Below are 19,458 nucleotides of genomic sequence, written 5' to 3'. Positions count from 1 at the left end.
GACCTGAATTTACCTTTAGACTTTTTATCCTGAGGTAAAAAAGTTCCTTTCCCTCCAGTAACAGTTGAGATAATAGAATCCAACTGAGAACCAAATAATTTATTACCCTGGAAAGAAAGGGAAAGCAAAGTAGACTTAGAAGACATATCAGCATTCCAAGTTTTAAGCCATAAAGCTCTTCTAGCTAAAATAGCTAGAGACATATACCTGACATCAACTCTAATGATATCAAAGATGGCATCACAAATAAAATTATTAGCATGTTGAAGCAGAATAATAATGCTATGAGAATTATGATCTGTAACTTGTTGCGCTAAAGCTTCCAACCAAAAAGTTGAAGCTGCAGCAACATCCGCTAAAGATATAGCAGGTCTAAGAAGATTACCTGAACACAAATAAGCTTTTCTTAGAAAGGATTCAATTTTCCTATCTAAAGGATCCTTAAAGGAAGTACCATCTGCCGTAGGAATAGTAGTACGCTTAGCAAGAGTAGAGACAGCCCCATCAACCTTAGGGATTTTGTCCCAAAACTATAATCTGTCAGATGGCACAGGATATAATTGCTTAAAACGTTTAGAAGGAGTAAATGTATTACCCAAATTATTCCATTCCCTGGAAATTACTTCAGAAATAGCACCAGGAACAGGAAAAACTTCTGGAATAACTACAGGAGATTTAAAAACCTTATCTAAACGTTTAGATTTAGTATCAAGAGGACCAGAATCCTCAATTTCTAATGCAATTAGGACTTCTTTAAGTAAAGAACGAATAAATTCCATTAAATAAATATGAAGATTTATCAGCATCAACCTCTGAGACAGAATCCTCTGAACCAGAACAACCACTATCAGAATCAGAATGATGATGTTCATTTAAAAATTCATCTGAACAATGAGAAGTTTTAAAAGACTTTTTATGTTTACTAGAAGGAGGAATAACAGACATAGCCTTCATAATGGATTTAGAAACAAAATCTCTTATGTTATCAGGAACACTCTGAGTATTAGATGTTGACGGAACAGCAACAGGTAATGGAACTTTACTAAAGGAAATATTATCTGCATTAACAAGTTTGTCATGACATTCAATACAAACAACAGCTGGAGGAACAGCTACCAAAAGTTTACAGCAGATACACTTAGCTTTGGCAGTTCCAGCACCAGGCAGCGATTTTCCAGAAGTATCTTCTGACTCAGTTGCAACGTGGGACATCTTGCAATATGTAATAGAAAAAACAACATATAAAGCAAAATTAATCAAATTCCTTAAATGACAGTTTCAGGAATGGGAAAAATGCCAGTGAACAAGCTTCTAGCAACCAGAAGCAATAAATAATGAGACTTAAATAATGTGGAGACGAAAGTGACGCCCATATTTTTTTAGCGTCAAATAAGACGCCCACATTATTTGGCGCCTAAATGCTTTTGGCGCCAAAAATGACGCCACATCCGTAACGCCGACACTTTTGGTGCAAAAGAACGTCAAAAACTGACGCAACTTCCGGCGACACGTATGACGCCGGAAACAGAAAAAAATTTTGCGCCAAAAAAGTCCGCGCCAAGAATGACGCAATAAAATGAAGCATTTTCAGCCCCCGCGAGCCCACAGGGAAAAAGTCAAATTTTAAAGTAAGAAAAAAAAAATGATTCAAATGCATTATCCCAAATATGAAACTGACTGTCTGAAAATAAGGAATGTTGAACATCCTGAGTCAAGGCAAATAAATGTTTGAATACATATATTTAGAACTTTATAAAAAAGTGCCCAACCATAGCTTAGAGTGTCACAGAAAATAAGACTTACTTACCCCAGGACACTCATCTACATGTTGTAGAAAGCCAAACCAGTACTGAAACGAAAATCAGTAGAGGTAATGGTATATATATAAGAGTATATCATCGATCTGAAAAGGGAGGTAAGAGATGAATCTCTACGACCGATAACAGAGAACCTATGAAATAGACCCCGTAGAAGGAGATCATTGAATTCAAATAGGCAATACTCTCCTCACATCCCTCTGACATTCACTGCACGCTGAGAGGAAAACCGGGCTCCAACCTGCTGCGGAGCGCATATCAACGTAGAATCTAGCACAAACTTACTTCACCACCTCCATAGGAGGCAAAGTTTGTAAAACTGATTTGTGGGTGTGGTGAGGGGTGTATTTGTAGGCATTTTGAGGTTTGGGAAACTTTGCCCCTCCTGGTAGGAATGTATATCCCATACGTCACTAGCTCATGGACTCTTGCTAATTACATGAAAGAAACATAATATTACAAAAGTACTTGCCTTGTGTCTTGCCCCTTGCCCAATCCTTGTTGAATTCTTGTATAATTCTATTGTTAATGCCTCACTTATAAATTGTTCACTTTGAAAATGTGAACATATGCTATTGTTACAATGTACACTGCCCAGGCAATGCACCCCCTGTGCAATGCACCTCCCAAACTAGTGTGAAATATAAGCAGGCAGGACAGTCAGCTGAGTCCACTAAATTTAGTTGATTGCTAATCAAAGACAATTGGAAAGGCCAATTGGAAAGTTAGATTCTGGTCTGGTCAGGGTGAGTAAACAGAAAATAAAATCTGGAGGAGATTAAAACTATGGCATAAGACAGCTATAAATTTTAGAATAATAGCAAGTATTGATAAGGATTGAACATCACATGGCAATTAACAAAACATTAGAAGACATAGGATAACACTACAACAAATGTAGAAATAAATTAACAAACTGAAATCTTTTGCTCTATATAAATATACACATACCAAAGAGAGTTACAGGAGAGGGAAAAAAACACCAGATTGCAGTGAATAGTTTGCAGAATGACAGGGACTCTATTCACGTACCAAAGAGAGTTACAGGAGAGGAAAAAAATAGTTTGCAGAATGACAGGGACTCTATTCACGTACAAAAGAGAGTTACAGGAGAGGGAAAAAACCCACCAGATTGCAGTGAATAGTTTGCAGAATGACAGGGACTCTATTTGCGTACCAAAGAGAGTTACAGGAGAGGAAAAAAACACCAGATTGCAGTGAATAGTTTGCAGAATGACAGGGACTATATTCATGTACCAAAGAGAGTTACAGGAGAGGAAAAAACACACCAGATTACAGTGAATAGTTTGCTGAATAACAGGGACTCTATTCACATACCAAAAAGAGAGTTACAGGAGAGGGAAAAACACCAGATTGCAGTGAATAGTTTGCAGAATGACAGGGACTCTATTCATGTAACAAAGAGAGTTACAGGAGAGGGAAAAAACATCAGATTGCAGTGAGTAGTTTGCAGAATGACAGGGACTCTATTCACGTACCAAAGAGAGTTACAGGAGAGAGAAAAAAAAAACCAAATTGCAGTGAATAGTTTGCAGAATGACAGGGACTCTATTCACATACCAAAGAGAGTTACAGGAGAGGAAAAAACACACCAGATTGCAGTGAATAGTTTGCAGAATGACAGGGACTCTTTCTCACATACCAAAGAGAGTTACAGGAGAGGGAAAAAAACACCAGATTTCAGTGAATAGTTTGCAAAATGACAGGGACTCTATTCATGTACCAAAGAGAGTTACAGGAGAGGGAAAAAAACACCAGATTGCATTGAGTAGTTTGCAGAATGACAGGGACTCTATTCACGTACCAAAGAGAGTTACAGGAGAGGAAAAAAACACCAGATTGCAGTGAGTAGTTTGCAGAATGACAGGGACTCTATTCACGTACCAAAGAGAGTTACAGGAGAGAAATAAAACACCAGATTGCAGTGAATAGTTTGCAGAATGACAGGGACTCTATTCACGTACCAAAGAGAGTTACAGGAGAGGGAAAAACACACCAGATTGCAGTGAGTAGTTTGCAGAATGACAGGGAATCTATTCACGTACCAAAGAGAATTACATGAGAGGACAAAACACACCAGATTGCAGTGAATAGTTTGCAGAATGACAGGGACTCTATTCACGTACCAAAGAGAGTTACAGGAGAGGAAAAAACACACCAGATTGCAGTGAATAGTTTGCAGAATTACAGGGACTCTATTCACGTACCAAAGAGAGTTACAGGAGAGGAAATAACACACCAGATTACAGTGAATAGTTTGCAGAATGACAGGGACTCTATTCACGTACCTGAAAGCAGAAGAGAGAATAAGGTTAGCTTGATGTAGTGTGCATTTCTTCATCAGATGTCTATAGGCAGCATGTTGTCTTAATAAGCAGAACTGTGGTGAATACTGAGTAAAATTCTTGTATAATTCTATTGTCAATGCCTCACTTATAAATTGTTTACTTTGAAAATGTGAACATATGCTATTGTTACAATGTACACTGCCCAGGAAATGCACCCCCTGTGCAATGCACCTCCCAAACTATCTTACTGGAATCTATACCGTGGAATAGGAACACGGCCCTTCAAGTGTGACGGATAGTAGCATTGCCTCTGCCATGGACTTGAGAGAAGAAAGCGGCAGCAAAGCGAAGCTCGTCAACGCTGATTGCTTGTGGAGCTGTTAACATGAGTCAGCATGGTTTTGCAGAAAGACTCTCCCTGCATCTCCGGACTCTAACTTTCTTCCAGGCCCTCACTGAGAGACTGACAGGATTACTTAAAACTCCCGTTCCATGTTGAAGAGTACTACCCTCCATAAGAGACGAAACAAACTTCTGACACTTCTCTGCCAACCTCCTGGGATGAAAGGCAAAGAATGAATGGGGGATGAGGGAAGTGGGAGAAGTATTTAAGCCTTTGGCTGGGGTGTCTTTGCCTCCTCCTGGTGGCCAGGTGAATCCCCAAAAGTAATTAATGCAGCTGTGGACTCTTTCCATTTATGAAGAAAATTAGAAATAGTGCCGTATTCATGTATTTCTTTGAGGAGTTCCGGGACAGAGGTATCTGTTTGTAAGGGTGTATAGGATGTCATCCGCATAGAGCGCTTGTTTGTACTTGACGTCTTCTATCTTTATTCCGATAATGTTGGGATTATTACTAATTTTTTTTCCATTTATTTTCCATGTTAGAGACACCTTTGATACAATACAAAATCATCAAAAGTATAAGTTAAACAACAATGTCCATATCACAATTGTCGCTTGGATATGTATGGGTGGTTGATGGAATGATTGGCGTATTTGTAATAATCCTGCATTCAAATTATGTGTTATCTTACATTGATGTGGACGCCAAGATTGTTCAGTATCATGTTCATCGTAAATATTAATACTTGTGGAAAATAAAGATTTTTTTTTTTTAACAATAAAGAAAACAAAAAAGAAAAGGTAACGGTGGTCAAACAAATATAACCATAATGGGTACAAATATCAACTGTTAACATTTGGTATCAAAATGATAGCTTGTAATTAACTTTACGCATCTCCGTGTTTTGTTACAATATGTCATTTAACATGTGTGTTGTCTCCTGGTCAGTAATGTTGGCTTATATCTATACATACAATTATATCAAAATATTAAGCAGTTCTGCTATGCCTAGGTACATATCTATGTGGTCTGTTATCTGGTAATTAAGTTTTTCTAGGAAAAATGTGGAACGGACTTGGCGTTGCCATTCTTGAATTGATGGGATTGTCGTTTTCCAATGTCTGGGGATGACTTGTTTGGCACTATTTAATAGGATTGACAACGCCTTATTTTGTGTCTGTTAGTTTTGGAATGGGTTTATTTAACAATAAAATAGATGGGTCAAACTTGATAGTAGTGGAGAATTATGTGTTAATTTTGATCAGAACCTGAGACCAAAATGGGGTTATCATGGGGCATGACCACCAGATGTGTATTATCGTACCTGCTTCGCCACAACCTCTCCAACACCTGTCTGATATGCCTTGGAAGAGTTTTTTCAGTCTGTAGGGTAGAGCTTTCCAAACTTTTCATGTTATCGACACACTTTTTAGACCTACATCATTTTGCGACACAGTAATTCAGTTGTACTAGCAAACAGGAGGTTAAGCTGACTTGTTTTAAGAGATACGGACACATATATAATAACAAAATGTATTTACAAGTAACAGTATGTATGTGCAAGAATTAAAAAAAAGTTTAATAACACCAATTGATACTTACTATTTTAATGGGCTGTATGAGGTTGATGGGATGAACACAGTTTCTGAATATTTGGTGGAATATTAGCTAAAGACACTCACATTTCATCATCGAGCATTTTTAAGCTTCCACTTCCTATCCATAAATCAAGAGCAGGCACAGCAATGCACTACTGGGAGCTAGCTGCAAAAAAACCCCAAAAAACACTTTGACTTCTGACTTCAGCTCATCGTTTAAGCTGCCACCCTCAGAGCTCTGTGTGTCCGACTGACTACTGCCGCGCTGCAAACACACTGCTGTCCCACTCACTGACTACACATGCAGTCACAAGCCGATTGAGGAGACTACACGTGCAGTCAGGAGCCAATTTTCCCACCAAAGCCGCCAATGGGAAAAGTTTCAGTTCCCGCTGCGCTGTACCATTCGGTTAAGATGATCTGTGACCCACTAGGTATCAATCACGTGTTAACCACGTGATATGCGTAGCAGGCAGGGGGTGAGGAGATTAATATTTTATATATTATAGATGTTGTGCCACATGTGGGAGTATCTCCTGAGCATAAAGACTCAAAAATTGGTTTTGGTCTATATATATATATATATATATATATATATATATATTTGTTTATTGGGAGCTGAAAAGAGGACATGGCGAAGTTTAAAATATTGGAACCACTGGGAGAATAAACCGTGTCTGAGTACAAGCAATTGTTCTCTATCTTTATTTCCGTTCAGTATCGTAAAATATGGTATGACATCTCTAAGCAATGGTGTTTTGTTAAACTTAAAGGGACAATGAAGACAAATGTTTTCTTTTGTGATTCAGATAGAGCATGAAATTTTAAGCAACTTTCTAATTTACTCCTATTATTAAATTTTCTTCATTCTCTAAGCATTTTTATTTGAAATGCAAGAAAGTTTAGATGCCGGCCCATTTTTGGTGAACAACCTGGGTTGTCCTTGCTGATTGGTGGATAAATTCATCCACCAATAAAAAAGTGCTGCCCAGAGTTCTGAACGAAAAAAAAAAAGCTTAGATGCCTTCTTTTTTAAATAAAGATAGCAAGAGAGCGAAGAAAAATTGATAATAGGAGTAAATTAGAAAGTTGCTTAAATTGCATGCTCTATCGGAATCACAAAAGAAAATTTTTGGGTTCAGTGTCCCTTTAATGTTGGCCCTGAAGGGGAGAGATGTATCTGAGAGAATGGGGGTTAAGGGATTGTAGAGAGTGGTTGTTCGGATTTGATGGAGAGATTCCAAATCCTATATATCCCACTTATTATTGGGTATGAATCAGTAACCTTAGGCCATTTGGATCTGTGTAGCCAGCAGTTTCCTCCTGAGTCTCCTGGAGCAGCCCATGTTGCAATGAAACCCATTCCTTGGTGTGGGTGTAGCGAAACCAATCAACTATTCTTTGTAAGATCGCTGCCTTTCTATATTTGGCTATGTTAGGGACCCAAGCCCTCCGCTTTCTTTCGGGCGGTAATGGGTGGTTTTAGCTATTTCAGGGTGTTTGTTTGTCCAGAAATATCTATTTAGATTCTTTTGGAGGTTTGATATATACTGTATGTCTGAGGTAGTGGAATTGGGAGGGTGTTTAAGAGGTATAGGATATGTGAGAGAATTGTTATTTTTACGGCTGATATGCGGCCCAACCAGGATAGGGATTTATGCTTCCATTTTGTCAGTTCTAGATTAGTTTCTGACATTAACTTAACATAATTATGTTTTTAGAGGGTGTTTCTATTTGCTGATAAAAAGATTCCTAGATACCTCAGTGAATCCTGTTGTATAGCCAAAGAATAATTGCAATGTAACTATTGCATTGTCTCTTTGTATACCTCAATACCTAAAAGTTCAGATTTGGAGTGGTTTATAGAAAAAATTGAAAAGTGACCATATGTTGACAAGGAATTTAAGATAATGGGAATTGTAGTACGTGGAAAGGTAATAGAAAAGAGGATGTCATCGGCGTAAAATTATATTTTGTATTGAATGTTCCTAATTGTAATACCTTTGATGTGTATATCATTTCTAATATGTGCAGCCAGGACGTCTATTGCTTAAGCAAATAGCAGTGGGGACAGGGGGCAACCCTGTCACGTGCCATTTCCTATTGAGAATTTTGGAGATATTGTGTTATTAAATTTAATGGCCGCGGAGGGATCTGTATTTAATGCAAAAACACGTTTGATAAATAATTGGCTAAATCCAAATTGGGACAGTGTTAAGCGTAAGAAGCACAAATCCAGCATGTCAAAGGCCTTTTCCGCGTCCATGGCCATGAGTAGTGCCTGTATATTCTCTTTTTTAGCATATTTAATGAGTTATATGATCTTATTGATGTTGTTGTGTGCTTCTCATCCTGGCACGAAACCAACTTGGTTTAGATCAATAAGCTGTGGTAGGAACTTGCTAATTCTGTTAGCTAATAGTTTAGCATATATTTTGATATCTAAATTTAGCAGTGAAATTGGGCAAAAGTTGGCCGGATTATCTGGCGATTTCCCGGGTTTGGGAAGGACTATAATTTTGGCCTCAAGCATAGCTGGAGGGCTGTGTACTCCACTATCTATTTGTTCAAATAGAGATAGTAGATGGGGAAATAGGGTGTTGCCGAATATTTTAAAGTATTTTGCTGAGAAACCGTCAGGTCCCGGACTTTTTCCTGATTTCAGGTTTTTGATTACTTCTAATAGTTCTTCTTTGGATATAGGTTGGTCTAGCTGATCTAACATTTCTTGTGATAACAACGGGAGTCTAGCCTCTTGTATATATTTTTGGCATTTTTCCATGAAGTTTCGTATTTGTTAGGTATGTTGTACAGTGTCTTATAATAATCCGTAAAAAATTGTGCAATTTTAGTGGTTTGGCCTTGCTTCCCATTCGGGTTGTTTAATTTGTGTATAAATGTGGATAGGTTTTTCTTTTTAAGTGTTCGAGCCAGAAGTTTACCTACTTTATTACTTTCTATAAAGAATTTTCTGTTTAAATGTAGGTTGTATTGTTGTGCTTGTTGGTGGAGTAAATCTTGTAAGGAAACTATTGTGTCTGTAAATTGGATAAGGATTTGTTCGTCTGTGGGGTTGAGTTTGTGCTGGTGTTCAAGCCTGGCTAATATAGTAGATAATTGTTTATAGTTTTCTTTTTTTTTGTTTTAGCATTTGAGATTTTAATTTAATGAAATGGCCCCTTACAAAGCATTTATGGGTTTCCCAGACAAGAAATGGACTTATATCAGGGGTGTTATACAATGCAAAAAATTATGTTAAAGATTCTGTAACTGCTTTCACTGTAGTTGGGTCTGATAGAAGTGCGCCGTCTAGATGCCAAAGGAAAGGTGAGTTTGGTTTAGTGGGCCATGAAAGAGTCAGAGTTATTGCAGAGTGATCAGACCAAGAGGTGTGGCTGATTTTGGAGTGTGTAACATATTGTAGCCCAGTCTGATCTGTTAAAAAAATAGTCTAGGCGTGAAAAAAAAGAAAAGTCTCGTGATGTTGGGTGTAGGTATCTCCATGTATCATGTAGATGAAGGTTCGAGAAGGATTGCCAGATGTATTCAAGGGTTTTTTGTGAAATATTGGAGGTTGAAGTGAATGAATCCATTAGGGGGTTAAAAGGAAGATTAACCCCTTAATGACCACAGCACTTTTCCATTTTCTGTCCATCTGGGACCAAAGGCTATTTTTACATTTTTGCTGTGTTTTTATTTAGCTGTAATTTTCCTCTTACTCATTTACTGTACCCACACATATTATATACTGTTTTTCTTGCCATTAAATGGTCTTTCTAATGATACCATTATTTTCATCATATCTTATAATTTACTATAAAAAAAGATAAAATATAAGGAAAAAAAACACACTTTTTCTAACTTTGCTTTTTTTGCAAGTTATAGGGCCATAAATACAAGTAGCACTTTGCTATTTCCAAACCACTTTTTTTCCAAAATTAGCGCTAGTTATATTGGAACATTGATATCTTTCAGGAATCCCTGAATATCCCTTGACATGTATATATATATATTTTTTAGAAGACATCCAAAAGTATTGATCTAGGCTCATTTTGGTATATTTCATGCCACCATTTCACCACCAAATGCGATCAAATAAAAAAAAATCGTTCACTTTTTTACAAACTTTACGCCTAGATTTAGAGTTTGGCGTTAGCCGTCAAAAGCAGCGTTAAGGGCTCCTAACGCTGCTTTTGGCTGCCCACTGGTATTTAGAGTCAGTCAGGAAAGGGTCTAACGCTCACTTCCAAGCCGCGACTTTTCCATACCGCAGATCCCCTTACGCCAATTGCGTATCCCAGTCTTGGCTGAAGTGAGCGGTAGACCCTCTACCGACAAGACTCCATCCGCAGGAAAAAGTCAGTAGTTAAGAGCTTTATGGGCTAACGCCAGTTTATAAAGCTCTTAACTACTGTGCTCTAAAGTACACTAACACCCATAAACTACCTATGTACCCCTAAACCGAGGCCCCCCACATCGCAAACACTCTAATACATTTTTTTAACCCCTAATCTGCCGACCGCACATCGATGCCACCTACATTATCCCTATGAACCCCTAATCTGCTGCCCCTAACATCGCCGACACCTACATAATATTTATTAACCCCTAATCTGCCCCCCCCAATGTCGCCACCACCTACCTACACTTATTAACCCCTAATCTGCCGACCGGACCTCGCCGCTACTCTAATAAATGTATTAACCCCTAAAGCTAAGTCTAACCCTAACACCCCCCTAAGTTAAATATAATTTTAATCTAACGAAATAAATTAAATATTATTAACTAAAGTCTTCTTATTTAAAGCTAAATACTTAATTGTAAAATAAACCCTAATATAGCTACAATATAACGAATAATTATATTGTAGCTATTTTAGAATTTATATTTATTTTCCAGGCAACTTTGTATTTGTTTTAACTAGGTACAATAGCTATTAAATAGTTATTTACTATTTAATAGCTACCTAGTTAAAAAAATTACAAAATTACCTGTAAAATAAATCCTAACCTAAGTTACAATTAAACCTAACACTACACTATCAATAAATAAATGAAATCAATTAACTACAAGTACCTACAATTAAATAAACTAAACTAAATTACAAAAACAAACACTAAATTACAAAAATAAAAAAAGATTACAAGAATTTTAAGCTAATTAAACCTACTCTAAGCCCCCTAATAAAATAACAAAGCCTCCCAAAATAAAAAAATTCCCTACCCTAATCTAAATTAAAAAAGTTAACAGCTCTATTACCTTACCAGCCCTTAAAAGGGCTTTTTGCAGGGCATGCCCCAAAGAAATCAGCTCTTTTGCCTGTAAATAAAAACACAATACCACACCCCAACATTACAATCCACCACCCACATATCCCTACTCTTCATCCTATCCGGGCAGAAGAGGACATACGGACCGGCAGACATCTTCATCCAAGCGGCATCTTCTATCTTCATCCATCCGGAGCGGAGCCATCTTCTTCCAGCCGACGCGGATCCATCCTTCTGCCACGATGCCTACTCGCCGAATGAAGGTTCCTTTAAATGACGTCATCCAAGATGGCTTCCCTCGATTTCCGATTGGCTGATAGGATTCTATCAGCCAATCGGAATTAAGGTAGGAAAAATCTGATTGGCTGATTGAATCAGCCAATCAGATTCAAGTTCAATCGGATCGGCTGATCCAATCAGCCAATCAGATTGAGTTTGCATTCTATTGGCTGTTCCGATCGCCTGGAAGAAGATGGCTCCGCTCCGGATGGATGAAGATAGAAGATGCCGCTTGGATGAAGATGTCTGCCGGTCCGGATGTCCTCTTCTGCCCGGATAGGATGAAGACTTCTGCCGCTCCGGATTTCTTCTTTTGGTCCATCGGTGCCGGCTGGGTGAACACGACTCAAGGTAGGGAGATCTTCAGGGGGGTAGTGTTAGGTTTATTTAAGGGGGGTTTGGGTTAGAGTAGGGTTATGTGGGTGGTGGGTTGTAATGTTGGGGGTGGCATTGTGTTTTTTTTTTACAGGCAAAAGAGATGATTTCTTTGGGGCATGCCCCGCAAAAAGCTCTTTTAAGGGCTGGTAAGGTAATAGAGCTGTTAACTTTTTTAATTTAGATTAGGGTAGGGAATTTTTTTATTTTGGGGGACTTTGTTATTTTATTAGGGGGCTTAGAGTAGGTGTAATTAGCTTAAAATTCTTGTAATCTTTTTTTTATTTTTTGTAATTTAGTGTTTATTTTTTTTGTAATTTAGTTTATTTAACTGTAGGTACTTGTAGTTAATTGATTTAATTTATTTATTGATAGTGTAGTGTTAGGTTTAATTGTAACTTAGGTTAGGATTTATTTTACAGGTAATTTTGTAATTATTTTAACTAGGTAGCTATTAAATAGTAAATAACTATTTAATAGCTATTGTACCTAGTTAAAATAAATACAAAGTTGCCTGTAAAATAAATATAAATTCTAAAATAGCTAAAAAAATAATTATTCGTTATATTGTAGCTATATTAGGGTTTATTTTACAGGTAAGTATTTAGCTTTAAATATGAAGACTTTAGTTAATAATATTTATTTTATTTCGTTAGATTAAAATTATATTTAACTTAGGGGGGGTGTTAGGGTTAGACTTAGCTTTAGGGGTTAATACATTTATTAGAGTAGCGGTGAGGTCCAGTCGGCAGATTAGGGGTTAATAAGTGTAGGTAAGGTAGCGGCGACGTTGGGGGGGGCAGATTAGGGGTTAATACTATTTATTATAGGGTTTGTGAGGGGGCAGTGCGGCTGTTTAGGGGTTAATACATTTATTATAGTGGCGGCGAGGTCCGGTCGGTAGATTAGGGGTTAATAAGTGTAGGTAGGTAGCGGCGACGTTGGGGGCAGCAGATTAGGGGTTAATAAATATAATATAGGTGTTGGGGATGTTAGGGGCAGCAGATTAGGGGTACATAGGTATAATGTAGGTTGCGGCGGTGTACGGAGCGGCAGATTAGGGGTTAATAGTATAATGCAGGTGTCAGCAATAGCGGGGGCGGCAGATTAGGGCTTAATAAGTGTAAGGTTAGGGGTGTTTAGACTCGGGGTTCATGTTAGGGTGTTAGGTGTAGACTTATAAAGTGTTTCCCCATAGGAAACAATGGGGCTGCGTTAGGAGCTTAACGCTGCTTTTTTGCAGGTGTTAAAAAAAAGCAGCGTTAGCTACGCGGGTCTTTACCGACAAAACTCTAAATCTAGCCGTTAGATTTCTCACTGAAATTATTTACAAACAGCTTGTGCAATTATGGCATAAATGGTTGTAAATTCTTCTCTGAGATCCCCTTTGTTCAGAAATAGCAGACATATATGGCTTTGGCGTTACTTTTTGGTAATTAGAAGGCCGCTAAATGCCACTGCGCACCACACGTGTATTATGCCCAGCAGTGAAGGGGTTAATTAGGGAGCCTGTAGGGCTCAAGCTTAAGTGTAGTGTAGTAGACAACCCAAAGTATTGATCTAGGCCCATTTTGGTATATTTCATGCCATCATTTCATCGCCAAATGCGATCAAATAAAAAAAGTTAAATTTTTTACAAACAGCTTGTGCAATTATGGCACAAATGGTTGTAAATGCTTCTCTGGGATCCCCTTTGTTCAGAAATAGCAGACATACTGTATATAGCTTTGGCATTGCTTTTTGGTAATTAGAAGACCGCTAAATGCCGCTGCGCATCACACGTGTATTATGGCTAGCAGTGAAGGGGTTAATTAGGTAGCTTGTAGGGAGCTTGCAGGGTTAATTTTAGCTTTAGTGTAGAGATCAGCCTCACACTTGACACATCAGACCCCCTGATCCCTCCCAAACAGCTCTCTTCCCTCCCCCACAATTGTCCCCTCCATCTTAAGTACTGGCAGAAAGTCTGCCAGTACTAAAATAAAAGGCATATACATTTTTTTAATGAGCATATTTACATATGCTGCTGTGTAGGATCCCCCCTTAGCCCCCAACCTCCCTGATCCCTCCCAAACAGCTCTCTAACCCTCCCCCTCTACATTAATGAGCACCATCTTGGGTACTGGCAGCTGACATTACCCAGTTTAGAATAAAATTGTGTTTTTTTGGGGGTCCCCTTTTCTGTAGTGTAGCTCCCCCCCCAAAGACCAACCCTCCACCCCCTCCAAGTACCCTGAGGTATAATTTATTGCAAACTCCCACCCCCCTGTCTCCCACTTCTTAAGAAAAAATTTTCTGTAGTGTAGCGGTTCCCACCCGCTCCCGCCTCATGTACGCCCCTGTCAATCCCGCCCACAATCCCGCCCCCCTCCACATCACAGGGCCCATCAATGGCTGCCCGCCTCTCATACCGGCTCCCACCCGCCGATAACGGCTATCGATGTCTGGTGCGGAGAGGGCCACAGAGTGGCTCTCTCTGCATCGGATGGCCAAGGAGGGTTATTGCAGGATGCCTCGATATCGAGGCATCACTGCAATAACCGGAAAGAGGCTGGAAGCGATCAGGATCGCTTCCACCACTTTCCAAGACCGACAACGTATGCCATACGTCCTCAGGCATTAACTGTATTTTTGTTTGAGGACGTACAGCGTACATCGTTGGTCATTGAGAGATTAAGGTCTCCATCTATAATAATGATTCCTTTAGCGAAATCAAGAATTTTTTTGTGTAGTGTTTTGATTTTTGTTTGTTTGTGTTGGTGCGTATATATTAAGAATAATTACTAAGCTGCCATAAAGACCAACCTGTATAGCCAAATATCTACCTTCTTTATCCTTGTCGACTTTTTGTTCCAGAAAAGGGACCCCTTTTATTTTATCAATATGCTAACTCCATTTTGTCTTGAGTTGTATGAGGGGTGGTATACATGGAATTAAAGTATCTGGGTTCTTTACTTGACCTGAAGTGGATCTCTTGGAGTAAGAATATATCAGCATTTTTGTGGCTTAAGGTATCTTATTGATGCAGTGTTTCCTTTAACCCCTTAAGGACAAGGCCATTTTTCAATTTCTTTCCCTTAAGGACCAGGGCTATTTTTACATTTCTGCAGTGTTTGTGTTTAGCTGTAACCACAGAATGTTTACATATTCTTTGCTTTTTTTTGCAAGTTATAGGGCAATAAATACAAGTAGCACTTTGCTATTTCCAAACCATTTTTTGTTTCAAAATTAGTGAGTTACATTGGAACACTGATATCTGTCAGGAATCCCTGAATATCCTTTGACATGTATATATTCTTTTTTAGTAGACAACCCAAAGTATTGATCTAGGCCCATTTTGGTATATTTCATGCCACCATTTCACTGCCAAATGCGATCAAATAAAATAAATCGTTCACTTTTTCAGAAACTTTAGGTTTCTCACTGAAATTATTTACAAATAGCTTGTTCAATTATGGCACAAATGGTTTTAAATGCTTCTCTGAGATCCCCTTTGTTCAGAAATAGCAGACATATATGGCTTTGGCATTGCTTTATGGTAATTACAAGGCCGCTAAATGCCACTGCGCACCACACTTGTATTATGCCCAGCAGTGACGGGGTTAAAGAGGTAGCTTGTAGGGTTAATTTTAGCTTTAGTGTAGAGATCAGCCTCCCACCTGACACATCACAACCCCTGATCCCTTCCAAACAGCTCTCTTCCCTCCCCCATACAAAAATTGTCCCTGCCATCTTAAGTACTGGCAGAAAGTCTGCCAGTACTAAAATAAGTTGTTTTTTTTATTATTATTAAAAAAAAATATCATATTTTGCTATGTAGGATCCCCCCCTTAGCCCCCAACCTCCCTGATCCCCTCCAAAGAGCTGTCTAACCCTCCCCCCACCATTTTCGGTACTGGCCGCTGTCTGCCAGTACCCACTTTGTAATAAAATTTGATTTTTTTTTAAAAAACCCTCACTTTTTCTGTAGTGTAGCTTCCCACCTCCCTCTCCCCGATTGTTTTTAAAAAATGAAATTTATGCTTACCTGATAAATTTATTTCTTTTACGATGTACCAAGTCCACGGTTTCATCCTTACTTGTGGGATATTATCCTTCCCTACAGGAAGTGGCAAAGAGCACCTACAGCAGAGCTGTCTATATAGCTCCTCCCTTGACTCCACCCCCCAGTCATTCGACCGAAGGCTTAGGAAGAAAAAGGAGAAACTAAAAGGTGCAGAGGTGACTGAAGTTTTAAACAAAAAATTACAATCTGTCTTGAATAGACAGGGCGGGCCGTTAACTCGGTACATCGTAAAAGAAATACATTTATCAGGTAAGCATAAATTTTGTTTTCTTTTACAAGATGTACTGAGTCCACGGTTTCATCCTTACTTGTGGGATATCAATACCAAATCTTTAGGACACGGATGAAAGGGAGGGGCAAGACAGGAACCTAAACGGAAGGCACCACTGCTTGAGAACCTTTCTCCCAAAAATAGCCTCCGAAGAAGCAAAAGTATCAAATTTGTAAAATGTATGAAGGGAAGACCATGTCGCGGCCTTACAAATCTGTTCAACAAAGGCCTCATTTTTAAAAGCCCATGTGGAAGCCACCGCTCTAGTAGAATGAACAGTAATTCTTTCAGGAGGCTGCTGTCCAGCAGTTTCGTATGCCAAACTGATGATGCTTTTCAGCCAAAAAGAGAGAGAGGTAGCCGTAGCTTTTTGACCCCTACGCTTTCCAGAATAGATAACAAACAGAGAAGATGTTTGACGGAAATCCTTGGTCGCTTGCAAATAAAATTTCAAAGCCCGAACCACGTCCAAGTTATGTAATAGACGCTCCTTCTTAGAAGAAGGATTAGGACATAATGAAGGAACAACAATTTCCTGATTAATATTCTTGATTGAAACAACGTTTGGAAGAAAACCAGGTTTGGTACGCAATACCACCTTATCAGAATGGAAGATAAGATAAGGCGAATCGCATTGTAGCGCAGATAGCTCAGAAACTCTTCGAGTTGAAGAGATAGCAACTAAAAACAGAACTTTCCAAGATAAAAGCTTAATATCAATGGAATGAATGGGTTCAAACGGAACTCCTTGAAGAACTTTGAGAACTAAATTCAAACTCCATGGCGGAGCAACAGGTTTAAACACAGGCTTAATTCTAACCAAAGCCTGACAATACGACTGGAACATCTGCCAGACGTTTGTGCAGTAAGATTGACAAGGCAGAAATCTGTCCCTTTAAGGAACTAGCTGATAACCCCTTCTCCAATCCTTCTTGGAGAAAGGACAAAATCCTAATCTTACTCCATGAGTAGCCTTTGGATTCGCACCAATAAAAGATATTTACGCCATATCTTATGGTAAATTTACCTAGTGACAGGCTTACGGGCCTGAATCAAGGTATTAATGACCGAACCAGAGAATCTACGCTTAGATAAGATCAAGCGTTCAATCTCCAGGCAGTCAGCTGCAGAGAAACTAGATTTGGATGTTGGAATGGACCCTAAAAGAAGGTCCTGTCTCAGAGGCAGTTTCCACGGTGGCAGAGATGACATTTCCACCAGGTCTGCATACCAAGTCCTGCGTGGCCACGCAGGCGCTATCAATATTACCGAAGCCCTCTCCTGCTTGATTCTGGCATTCAGACGAGGAAGGAGAGGAAAAGGAGGAAAGATATAGGCCAGGTTGAATGACCATGGTACTGCTAGAGAGTCTATCAGTACTGCTTGAGGATCCCTTGACCTGGACCCGTAACAAGGAAGTTTGGCATTCCGACGAGATGCCATCAGATCCAATTCTGGTGTGTACCATTGATGAATCAATTGAGCAAACACCTCCGGATGGAGCTCCCACTCCCCCGGATGAAAAGTCTGACGACTTAGAAAATCCGCTTCCCAGTTCTCCACTCCTGGCATATATATTGCTGATAGATGGCAAGAGTGAGTCTCTGCCCATTGAATTATTTTGGAAACCTCCATCATCGCTAGAGAACTCTTTGTTCCCCCTTGATGATTGATATATGCTACAGTCGTGATGTTGTCCGACTGGAATCTGATGAACTTGGCCAAAGCCAGCTGAGGCCACGCCTGAAGCGCGTTGAATATCGCTCTCAGTTCTAGAATATTTCTTGGTAGTAGTGACTCCTCCTGAGTCCACACACCCTGAGCTTTCAGGGAATTCCAGACTGCCCCCCAGCCCAAGAGGCTGGCGTCCGTCGTCACTATGACCCATGCTGGCCTGCGGAAGCACATTCCCTGGGACAGATGATCCTGTGACAACCACCAAAGAAGAGAGTCTCTGGTGTCTAGATCCAGATTTATCCATGGAGATAAATCCGCATAATCCCCATTCCACTGTCGAAGCATGCTCAGTTGCAGTGGTCTGAGATGTAAGCGAGCAAACGGAACTATGTCCATTGCTGTCACCATTAATCCAATTACCTCCATACACTGAGCCACTGATGGCCGAGGAATGGAATGAAGTGCTCAGCAAGTGGTTAAAATCTTTGATTTTCTGACCTCCGTCAGAAAAATCTTCATGTCCACCAAGTCTATCAGAGTTCCTAGGAATGGAACTCTCCTTAGAGGAACAAGTGAACTCTTCTTTATGTTCACCTTCCACCCGTGAGTTCTGAGAAAGGACAACACGATGTCCGTGTGAGATTTGGCCAGAAGGTAAGTTGACGCCTGAATCAAAATATCGTCCAGATAAGGCGCCACTGCTATGCCCCGCAGTCTTAGAACTGCCAGAAGGGACCCTAGCAGCTTTGTGAAATTTCTGGGAGCTGTGGCCAACCCGAAAGGAAGGGCCACAAACTGGTAATGTTTGTCCAAGAAGGCGAACCTGAGGAACTGGTGATGATCTTTGTGGATAGGGATGTGAAGATACGCATCCTTCAAGTCCACATATTGACCCTCCTGTATCATTGGAAAAATTGTCCGAACAGTTTCCATCTTGAAGGATGGAACTCTGAGGAATTTGTTTAGAATTTTTAGATCTAAAATCGGCCTGAAAGTTCCCTCTTTTTTGGGAACCACGAACAGATTGGCGTAAAACCCCTGCCCCTGTTCTAGTTTTGGAACTGGGCAGATTACCCCCATGGTAGATAGGTCTTCTACACAGTGTAAGAACGCCTCTCTTTTTATCTGGTTTACAGACAAACGAGAAAGATGAAGTCTCCCCTTTGGAATTCTAGACGATACCCCTGGGTCACAATTTCTAGTGCCCAGGCATCCTGAATGTCTCTTGCCCAAGCCTGAGCGAAGAGAGAAAGTCTGCCCCCTACTAGATCCGGTCCCGGATCGGGGGCTGCCCCTTCATGCTGTCTTGGTAGCAGCAGCGGGCGTCTTGGCTTGTTTACCTTTATTCCAGGTCTGGTTAGGTCTCCAGACTGACTTGGATTGCGCAAAATTCCCCTCCTGCTTTGTGGCGGAGGCGGAAATAGAGGAACCACCCTTAAAGTTTCGAAAGGAA

The sequence above is a fragment of the Bombina bombina genome, chromosome 4 (genome assembly GCF_027579735.1).
Source record: "Bombina bombina isolate aBomBom1 chromosome 4, aBomBom1.pri, whole genome shotgun sequence".
Taxonomy (NCBI): Eukaryota; Metazoa; Chordata; class Amphibia; order Anura; family Bombinatoridae; genus Bombina; species Bombina bombina.
The sequence above is the reverse complement of the archived record's forward strand: the minus strand, read 5'-3'. Positions refer to the sequence as shown.